Raw genomic sequence first — 12439 nt, 5'->3', positions numbered from 1 at the left:
AATAAGCAATGCTTATAATCAAAATCAGGATGATTTCACGTTTCGCCCGGCGATCGAATCTGAATCTTTATTCCTGACTCAGAATAATGTGATGAAATATTGCTATGAAACGATTCATCATTTTCGAAACTCCAGTGGCCATGTTGTCGAACGGTTAACGTCGAAAATAGTTGTTTGTTCGATGACCAAATAAGATGGAATGTGAAAGATCCTCGACAGAATTAATTGTCCGCGAAAATAAACGGATTTGTTTCAGCAAAATCTCACGTAATCTATGACGTAAACGAAAACAATTTTATTCTATGTTTTCAATCTGTTCTCTTTTATTTGTACAAGTATACATGAATCATTAAGAGAACATTAATATCACAAACAAATGTCTGTTTTCTAACATATGGGTCATTTTGCCAAATTTTCAAAGTCACAAATAACAATCCTACCCTCACAAGAATATCGTTCGTATGTTGAATCATTCTATATGAAAAGTAGAATTGGCGACAGATTTTTAGCGAATATATGATGCTATCGTAGTGAAATGGGCACTCATAGTTTCTTAGACGTGAATAAAATCTAGTTAACATTGAAATTGTCTTCTCCTTAAAGGCTATTTTAAGTTACTAATACATAGAAAATTATACAGAGAATTCTCTCGCTCTTTGCTTATTAGTAAAGAAAAATAGGAAGTTTGGAATAGTCCATTATAAACAAAATGGAATGACACCATAATTAGTAGATGATTTAATCAGTAGCAGAGAGAGAGAGAGAGAGAGGGAGAGAGAGAGAGAGAGACGAGTAGGTATAGCGAAAGAAAGCGATTAATTAGGAATTTTGTCTTCGTATTTTTTTTTTCATAATTTAACTGATTAGTAAACATATTTGTTCCTGTTTCCGAATTATTTGAGATAACAATTAATAATTTCCATTATTTTTTTATGTGGACGGAGAAAATAAGAGCAAACACTTGTTCTGTTTGAAACTCAATACAGACTTCCAAGTTTGAGAAGATGCACCATCAGCCGAAACGTGTAAGAATCATTTTTTCCTGATTTAGACTATATCACCCCAGCTCAATGGGTGACCCAAAGAATAACATGTTCTCCGAGTCGTATGTAATACAAGGAGCTTCCTATCTGTATGCGATGAATTAGGGTGCGTACTTATGTCAATTATTTTTCTTTTCCATCGCGCAAATTGGTCGATGAATAATAAATGACTTGTTGGTTTAGTAAATGTTACGAATCATGTCCAGCAAAGAATGGCGGAATATTGCTACGATCTGTAAATAATTTCACTTGTTATTTTAAGATATCCAAACAATTGCAATGATCAAATAATCACCATGATGGTTAGTGCTGATAAATCAAAATAAATCTCACGTTCACGAAACTCATTATTTATTAACACATTTCGAGTGTGCGACTTAGATACACGGTGTGGCATAAAGATCTCCAACGACTTGATTGGATATAAAAAGAACAAAACTATAGGTTTCAATTCTGTAGAAGCACTTATACTTATATATATATATATATATATATATATATATATATATATATATATATATATATATATATATATATATGTGTGTGTATATATATTATAACCTATGCTGACGAAGGCTAAAAGCCAGAAACACGTGTATCCATGGGTATACTTTTATGCACGTAAATAAATAAAATAAATAAATACATCCTATAAAAAATAAGGGTGATCTATTCATATATCTATATATACGTGAATAACAAAAAAAAGAGCTTATAGTTCTTATAAAAACCGCTAAGATAGCAGAAAAAATAGAAATAACAGCGTTTTGAAGTTGTTAATATCGCTAAAAACACATGCACAGTCTAAAATAAAAATATTTTATGGATATAGTTAAATAATTCTTTTATTTAACATCCAGGGAAATTCTGTTTCTTCTCTCAAAGATAACTTTATTGTGTCTCTTCTCAGCAATCATATTACCACATTTTTGAACATTGGGATTATACTTGAATTTTTGGAGAACTAGTATTTTGCACTTGCTAAACTCTTCAATGCGTGTTTGAGTATTATAGCGATATCGTTAGACAAGTACTGCAGCTAGTTCATCTTATTCTATTCCTACCGTACATGCGTCTATGTGCGTGCGCGTGTTTGTGCATGTCTGTGGTGCACGTGTGTTCATGGAAATGTAGATTAGAATAAAAAAAAAGACTAAATGATTCCACTTGCTTCTTTTCGTCTTGCTCATTCGAGAAACAGGTGGTTCATTCTTGTAGACGATTTTAGAAAGTTATACTGCTTCTTAGCAACAATATATAAGTAAAAAAGATCAAATGCGTTTTTTTTTTGTATATCGTAGTGGGCGCCACGATGATGCAGGTGTAAGTAGGTTAGCAGGAATATATAGAATTCATATAATTTAATCGATAATCAATAACTAAAATATTGGTATTCATATTATTCTCCTAATACATTTATCAGAAATTTAGAAAATAAATTAAAGGAAGAATACAGATGTTTAAAAATTCATGTTTCGACATAACAACAAAATAACAACAATTCAATTATTTAGACATATAAAAAACTAATTTAGACATATTTTTCAACTAAAACAATTCAATTATTTAGACATATTTTTCAACTAAAACAATTCAATTATTTAGACATATTTTTCAACTAAAACAATTCAATTATTTAGACATATTTTTCAACTAAAACTATGAAACGTACAAACAAGATCCCATTTATCTGGTCAGAGCAAAAGTGTTTGCTGATTTAAAATTTCATCTTGGAAATGAAATATGGTGTTTTTGAAAACCTGTATTCATTACAATGATGACCTTTACTCTCCATTACTTGATTCTATCTGTTGAACAAACTTAGAAAAATTCTTTATATCTTGATATGAAATATAAATTGAACTCATGCTTAATCTTCTCCCGTGATGTAAATCTAAGGTTATCCAAATTGTCCTAATAAACATAATATTTATATAAATACATATTTACATTAAAAATTATATTTATATTATAAAATAATATTTATATATCACATTATATAAATATTAAAACATAATATCAATATAAAACATAATATTAATATTAAACATAATATAAATATAAAAGCATACTATCAACATTAAAACATAATATTAATATTAAAATATAATATTAATATTAAAACATAATATTAATATTAAAACAATATAAACATTATACCATGATATAAATATTAAAAGATAATATTTATATTAAAACATAATATTAATATTAAAACATAATATTAATATTAAAACATAATATTAATATTAAAACATAATATTAATATTAAAACATAATATAATATTATAACATAATTTAAACATTAAAACATCATATTTATAAAAATATAATATTAATATTAAATATAATATTAATATTAAAACATAATATTCATACAAAAAACATAATATTAATATTAAAACATAATATTTGTATTAAAGATTATATAAATATTAAAACATAATATCAATATAAAACATAATATTATTATTAAACATAATATAAAAATAAAAACATAATATTTACATTAAAACATAATATTAATATTAAAACAATATAAACATTAAACCATAATATAAATATTAAAACGTAATATTAATATTAAAACATAATATAAATATTAAAACGTAATATTAATATTAAAACATAAGATTAATATTAAAACATAATATAATAGTAAAACATAATTTTAATATTAAAACATAATATTTGTAATAAAACATAACATAAATATTAAAACATAATATATATATTAACACATAATATGAATATAAAAATATTATTAGCATTAAAACATAATATTTATATTAGAAAGTAATATTTATATTAAGACAAAATATTAAAACATAATATTAATATTAAAACACAATATTAATATTAAACAAAATATTATTATTAACACATAATATTAATACATAATATTAATATTAAACATAATATTAATATTAAACATAATATTAATATTTAAACATAATATTAATATTTAAACATAATATTAATATTAAAACATGATATTAATATAAACATAATATTAATATTAAAACATAATATTAATATTAAAACATAATATTAATATTAAAACATAATATTAATATAAAACATAATATTAATATAAAAACATTAACATAATATTGATATAAAAACATAATATAAATATAAAAACATAATAATATTAAAACATAATATTAATATTAAACATAATATTGATAGTAAAACAAAATATTAATATTAAAACATTAACATAATTTTAAGATTAAAACATAATATTAAAATTACCACTAAATATTAATATTATAACCTAATAATCATATTAAACATGACATTAATATTAAATATAATATTAATATTAATATTAAAACATAGTATTAATATTGAACATAATATTAACGTAAACATAATATTAATATTAAAACAATATTTATCTTGAAATCTAATATGTATATTAAAACATATCATTTATATAAAAACATAATATTAATATTAACACAATATATATACATTAAATATAATATTTATATTATTATATAATATTCATATGAAAACATAATATTAATATTAAGATATAATATTAATATTAAAACATAATATGAATATTAAAACAATATAAACATTAAAATATGATATAAATATAAGAACATAATATTAATATTAAACAAATATTTATATTAAAATACAACATTAATATTAAAAGTAATATTAATATTAAAACATAATATTTACATAAAAACATAATATCAATATATTAAACGTAAACATAATCTTAATATTAAAACATAATATTAATATTAAAACTAAATATAAATATTAAAACATATTTATATTAAACATAATATTATTATTTAAACATAATATTAATTTAAAACATAACATGAATATCAAACATAATATTAATATTAAAACATAATATTTATATTAAAACATAGTATTAATATTAAAACATAATATTAGTATAAAACGTAATATGAATAGTAAATATAATATTAATATTCAACATAATAAAGATATTAAAACATAATATAATTATTAAACATAATATTAATATTAAAACATAATATTAATATTAAAACATAATATTAATATTAAAACATAATATTAGTATTAAAACATAATATTAACATTAAAAGATATTATTAATATGAAAGAATTATATTAACATTAAAACATAATATTAATAGAAAAACAAAATATTAATATTAAACATAATTTTAATATCAAAACATAATATCAATATTAAAACATAATATGAATATTAAAACAATATAAACATTAAAATATGATATAAATATTAGAACATAATATTAATATTAAACAAATATTTATATTAAAATACAACATTAATAGTAAAAGTAATATTAATATTAAAACATAATATTTACATAAAAACATAATATCAATATATTAAACGTAAACATAATCTTAATATTAAAACATAATATTAATATTAAAACAAAATATTAATATTAAAACATATTTATATTAAACATAATATTATTATTTAAACATAATATTAATTTAAAACATAACATGAATATCAAACATAATATTAATATTAAAACATAATATTTATATTAAAACATAGTATTAATATTAAAACATAATATTAGTATAAAACGTAATATGAATAGTAAATATAATATTAATATTCAACATAATAAAGATATTAAAACATAATATAATTATTAAACATAATATTAATATTAAAACATAATATTAATATTAAACATAGTATAATATTAAAACATAATATTAATATTAAAACATAATATTAGTATTAAAACATAATATTAACATTAAAAGATATTATTAATATGAAAAAAATATATTAACATTAAAACATAATATTAATAGAAAAACAAAATATTAATATTAAACATAATTTTAATATCAAAACATAATATCAATATTAAACATAATATTAATATTAAAACATAATATAAATATTGGAACATAATATTAATATTAAACATAATATTAATATTAAAACATAATATTAATATTAAACATAATATTAATATCAAAATATAATATTTACATTAAAACATAATATTAATATTAAAACATAATATTAATATTACACATAATATTAATATGAAACATAATATTAATATTAAAACATAATAATTATATTAAAACATAATATAAATATTAAAACAATATAAACATTAAAACATAATATTTACAATAAAACATCATATGAATATTAAAACATAATATTAATATTAAACATAATATTAATATTTAAATATAATATTATTATTAAAACATATATTAATATTTAACATAATTGGTCAATTGGTCAAGTATTTTTTAACATAATAAATAAGCATTTTCCTACAATAATCGAATAATAGTTGCAAACAACCAATAATAAATATTCATAAGAACATGAATAACGATAGTAGCAATAATAGAAGTTTTAATACTACTAGTGTTAATACTATCAAGTTTGGAAATTGTCAAATAAAATAATTGCCCATTAATGAATGGATGTTTAGCAGCTAATCTTATATACAAAGCAACAGTAAATACGAAAATCAACAATGAACAATATATCATATTCTATCTCTCATGTGTGTATGGTGTGTTCATAGAAAAGTGAATGGGAGTTGGTTATAAAAACGATGAATAAATGATTCCACTTGATTCTTTTTAGGCTTGCCAGTTCGGGAAACAGGCGACTCATTCTTTTGAAGGAGGTCAGAGAAAAGTTCGGACATTTTATCGGCGTTGAAATATGCCACTCAACTCAAACACAATTTTAACTTTCTATGTATTTTAATATAAGCGAGAAAATATTTATATCCACATCTATATAAATAGCATCAATCACACATTCACGCATATATATATATATATATATATATATATATATATATATATATATGTTGGAATTATTAATCGGAATCGGGAATCGAAAACCTCAGAACTTTTTGGTGCATCAGAATCGGAAAAATTTGTCCCTCTATTTCTGATGCCAAAAACGATTCTTTTAATTTATTTTTTATTTGATTTTGATTAAACAAAACATCTTCCACTGATAATAATTAAATAATAAATATTTATTGATTTTAAACTTCCAGTAAAACAGAAAGCTATAAATCACTCCCGCAAGTTTGAGAAAATATATTTACATTTAACTTGTGTTTTTACAGTAATCGGGGTGTTTTGGGTGGGATGGAAAAATAATTCTTCCAAATTTAACCGTGATAATCCGTTAGTCACCCGCAGATGCAAAAAAAAAAAAAAAAAAATAGGGGGAGGGCGTGATGGCAGTATCGGTAGAAGAGAAGTAGATTTGATAACGACGCATGCGTACAAACCTGACAGCCAGTGAATTACAGTGCATAATACAGGTCTTTATATCTCTATAATATTTCTCTCCGCAAAATTTGAATAAGATTTTCTTAGTCGTCATTATAAAGAAAATTGTGGAGGTGGGCCTAATGTACAATTTATCACCACCCATAAAAAGTTATCGTGTGCGCAATGTCGAGAATCCAGTAGATGATATTGCCGAAACTTTTATTTTAAATTCCCTTACGATCGTAATAGATTGTGCAAGGTTAAATAAGGTATATTTAAATAAAATACCAACAAAAAATAGCTATGTCTAAAAATGTAATTAATTACTGGAAAAAATGTACAAAGCGAGCGGAAGAGAGAGAGAGAGAGAGAGAGAAAGAGAGAGAGAGACAGAGGGAGAGAGAGAGGAAATAAATGTTTTTTATTCGGCATCGCCGTAAAGAAATATAAAAACGAGCGAGAGAGAGAAAGATAGAGAGCAAAAGAGAGAGAGAGAGAACGAGTTGGAATAATATATACAGAGAGAGAGAGATATGGAGGGAGAGAGATATAGAGAGAGGAAATGCAAACTTATGCAGTTAAATGTAAGAAAATGAACGCAGCAATTTACTCAGAAGGCAAAAGTAGGTATCATTGCGACGCCATATTTGAATGGCACATTAGCATTAGTTTAGCATGCGAATACCATTAATCCAGAATATAGGAATGATCAAATGTCAGCCAATGAGATTGAGCGTAATTAGTCTAGGGAAATTTTATTATTTTTAAATCAGAAAAGGAAGAGATTATGTCATGTCTAGAAGTTTATGATCCAGTTACGAAGGGTGAAACCTCATCTCTGTCGCAAGTCCGGAATTCCTCCTGGTGACGACTGGGGTGGTAGGAGGGCTTATTTAGAGGGAGAAAATAGGAATTACTTCCTCTAAAGATGGTTGTGATTGTGATGATATTGCTACTAGCTTTATATGTAGGAGTTTATTATAACGACTAAATGTGTCTAAAATGGCGTTCTAAAGTTACATAAGATAGTGGCTAATAGTCCTGACATAATAAATTTGTATGTGGCATCTGTTGTTACAAACTTATGGTACTTTGGTCCAGAGTGGAATATATTTATATATATATATATATGTTGTTGTTTGTTTTTAAACGATAAACACGATTAAGTAGTGGCTTCGCCTCGAAGCTCATTTTTTATTTACTTAGAAAGTCACTCATAATTTGTTTGGACGTATATAACATTTTATTCATTTTTATTATTTTGAAAACAGTAATCTACGTACACGCGTGTTTCATCAGCGTAGCTTGACTGTTTCTAGGAATCGAACTCTAGACCATGTTTACCACAGTCCGGCGGTTTAACCGTTACGCCATGAACTCCTAGATGACTTTACTGTTTATTTTTATCGCGTATAAATTCAGATTTGTTGTTATTTGTTTTTAAACGATAAATACAGTTAAATGATGGCTTCGCCTCGAAGTTCATTTTTTATTTACTTAGAATGTCGTCCATAATTTGTTTTAACGTATATAACATTTTATTCATTTTTATTATTTTGAAAACAGTAATCTACGTACACGCGTGTTTCATCAGCGTAGCTTGACTGTTTCTAGGAATCGAACTCTAGACCATGTTTACCACAGCCCGGCACGTTAACCGTTAGGCCATGAACCCCTAGATGACTTTACTGTTTATTTTTATCGCTTATAAATTAACCAACATTATTTTTTAAGTTGTTTATATTTATGATTCTGACGTTTACGAATAAAGTTATGTTTTGGTTTCGATTCTAGCTGATAGCTCCCAAGTCATATTTTATCTTACGTTTGTAATCCCTTCTATATATTGGGTACAGTACAATAATCTCTAGCGTATTAACTTTATAATAGCAAATACGTATTCTTCATACCATATTTAATCGTATTTTACGACCAGAAAACTGTAACGCAATCTGATTCCGCCATTCAAATGACATGCCGAGTCAACTTTTTAAACTGTGACGTTGGTGTGACGTCACGAGGCGGAGTGCATATATTGGCATAAAGATTGGAAGAAAAGAGAAAATAAAAGACTCGTGTAAAGCATGCGATGGCTCTTCTTCTTATACTTATATGGGCCAGCTATATCTGGTGCCGGTCAATGACAGCCGATCAACGTGGCAGTCTAAAAGAGAAAACATACTGGTGCTGAATACCTGTCTGAGATTAGCATGCTAAATGGAAAAAATAACTTTTTCTTCCACCTGGAAACTTTGCGATTGTCTTTACATACAACGTTTGTGTTGTTACAGAAAATAACTCTATTACAGAATTATATATATATATATATATATATATATATATATATATATATATATATATATATATATATATACGTATGTGTGTGTGTATAGTTTCAAGAGAAGGCACGACGCCCGTTAAAATACTATGTAAAGTACATTCACTTCGTAAAACAGATAATTGTAACGTAGTCGTCACATGTTCACACTCGGGACCCACACGTTGTATATAGATATTCGCAAGGAAACCAAGACAAGGAATAACTCGACTCACTTTTTTCCGTTGAAACAATAGACATTTACTTTCAGGTACTTTCCCGAATAACGTCTTGTTTTTTTATCATGCCCGTCGCAGTCGGCCCATGTGTGTAACACGTATATTCTGTCCTCTCTCTAACGTGATTATCGGTTTGCGCACATGTTCCTCTTTTTATAATCTTTTTCCTTCTTCCTTGCTGTAACATCATCTCGCGCACAGCTCGGTCATTTGCATGCATCTGCCATACGCGCCATACGCACGTCCGCGCTCTGTTACATAATATCGTAGAAATAATTTAGAATAGTTTCAATAACTTAAACATTAGCGAACAACAGATGGACACATGTTTTAGCAACTCTAATGCATATGCATATATATATATATATATATATATATATATATATATATATATACATACATACATACATACATACATACCCACATCACAAAATTTAAGAAATACTTTAACAATTGTTTAAAATATGCAAGACTACGCCTTAGGAAACGTTCACAGAGATATGTTTACATCTAAGTTTAAATGACAAGCATATAATGTAATGACCTTTATTTTAATAAACGTCCTTGTTGGAAGAAATATTTTCAGAAAGAACCTAGAGTGAATTATATGTAAAGAACATACTGCTAGAAAAACTTTTTTTTTGTTAAAATCAAATATCGATTTATTATATGCATTGCTGTTTGTCTAATATTGAAAAATCGACAATTAAAGTCTATATATTAGGTGTGTGCATGCGTGTTTGCGTGGGTGTGTATTCATCTCAATCCGAGTCTGTCCATAGATGATGTGTGAGCTTATTCTTTATGCAGATTCCGCCAGTTGATTTATCTTTGCGTTGCACTAAAAAGGCGCACACCTTCGTCTGGAGGTGAGTTGCTCACAAGACAGAAGAAATTCTGTTATTCGCCTTTCGACTCGTTGAGAACAAGTTCATCCGTTTCAGATCGACATATAAAGATACCCAACAAGAAAACAACATACGGTAACATATTTTATTTTTCTTGTTTTTTAATGCTTTCGTTTGTTTTTTTCGTTTAGATAATATTTTATTTTATATTGACGTTAGCCAGGACGCAGCAAAGCCCTTATATTTTGTAAATTCTATTGGATTGTACAGAAGCTTAGATTCTTTATTCTAAAATATAAGATATTCTTTTAGAGATTTTCATTTTTTTTTTTTTTTCATAATTTCAGTCTTATGGGCTGAACTAAGTAATTTTTGATAACTTTTTAGCGAAGTACGTTATTATAATTCTAATAACACGGTACAACAATAATAAATGAAATTAGGCTAGTCAGAAGAAAATTTTGATTTGTTGACTTAAATGCCATCAAGGCTTGACATAAAAATTCGACAAGATATTTTATATGTTTGATAATGCAATACAAGATTTTAAATGAATTCTGTCTCCGTGCATCACAGGGTAACATTCAAATAAAATATTTCGAATATCTTTTAATCCTTAATGTTTCGGATTTTTTTTTAGATGTGGATAAGTTTATTATTTATATTATTCTCATCGTTGATGTTAATTTTTTACAACGTTTCGGTTCATGTAACACCCGGCTTTTTTCAGGTGCATCTTTTCGAACATGGCAATATTTATGTCGATCTCTGAATTTTGATCTGCAAATTTAATTTTATTTATTCTACGGAGATGGATTACTCTCGTTCCGTCAGCCATGATCGTTAATTAATTTTTATGTTATCATCGCATGTGATAAGGATCGAACCTTCAATTTCCAGAAGACCATCACATAGAACTGATTGCTAATCAACGTTTTTTTCACATAAAAATAATTAACACTTCTACTCGATCACGGTTGAGAAAATGAAATGGGATGTATTTATTTATTTCTGGTCAAGCGTATTTTTGTTTTCGTTTGACTCTGTTGCTGAGAAAATACCTGCAAACCTGTATCTGGGGAAATGGTGATTATATATATATATATATATATATATATATATATATATATATATATATATATATATAAACTACTTCATTTACTCACATAAAAATAATATACGAAAGTATAGATTTATGCGTAAACTTTAAGTATTTACTTCAAAAGTGCTCAATAGGTAGGTAGAGCTAGTTAGTAATTTATAAAATATATATGGCAATTAAGCTACACTGGATATTCCGCGTTTCATCCACTCTAGGACTCTTCAGGCTTATGCATAAGCCTGACGAATCCTAGAGTGGATGAAACGCCGAATATTTAGTGTAGCTTAATCGCCATATATATTTTATAAATTACTATATATATATATATATATATATATATATATATATATATATATATATATATTATATATGCTTTATTACAATGAATAATAAGAGAGCCGAAAACTAGTTTATAAAGAGACGCAAATCAAATATCATAAACTAAACTAAATGTGTCACTTTAGTTTTTAGTCTCATTTGTCTCACATTTGTAAACTTATACAGAAAAAAAATTCCATCTTAGTTGTACGGTAGACAACTCCCATTATATTGTTCAATATATATATAATTTATCCTCAGGCATGGTTTTATTTTTAAATTATTAT

The 12439-nt window shown here is 25.2% G+C and overlaps 1 protein-coding gene across 7 annotated transcripts in view; it reads left to right on the top strand.

The window, feature by feature from the left end:
• The window catches only part of LOC145241503 (short transient receptor potential channel 7-like), a 979843-nt gene that overhangs the window by 422732 nt on the left and 544672 nt on the right, over positions 1 to 12439 (top strand). For 2 of the 7 annotated variants that reach the window (XM_080104532.1, XM_080104529.1), the window contains exon 1: positions 10723 to 10867. The exons of the other annotated variants lie outside the window; for them this stretch is intronic. The gene's annotated coding sequence lies outside the window, so the exon portion shown is untranslated. Of the gene's footprint in view, positions 1 to 10722; positions 10868 to 12439 lie in introns of those variants that run through there. 7 annotated transcript variants of the gene reach the window in all.

Source organism: Euprymna scolopes, chromosome 20 (assembly GCF_053919585.1).
Source record: "Euprymna scolopes isolate OS-2025 chromosome 20, ASM5391958v1, whole genome shotgun sequence".
NCBI lineage: Eukaryota > Metazoa > Mollusca > Cephalopoda > Sepiida > Sepiolidae > Euprymna > Euprymna scolopes.
The sequence above is the reverse complement of the archived record's forward strand: the minus strand, read 5'-3'. Positions and strand labels throughout refer to the sequence as shown.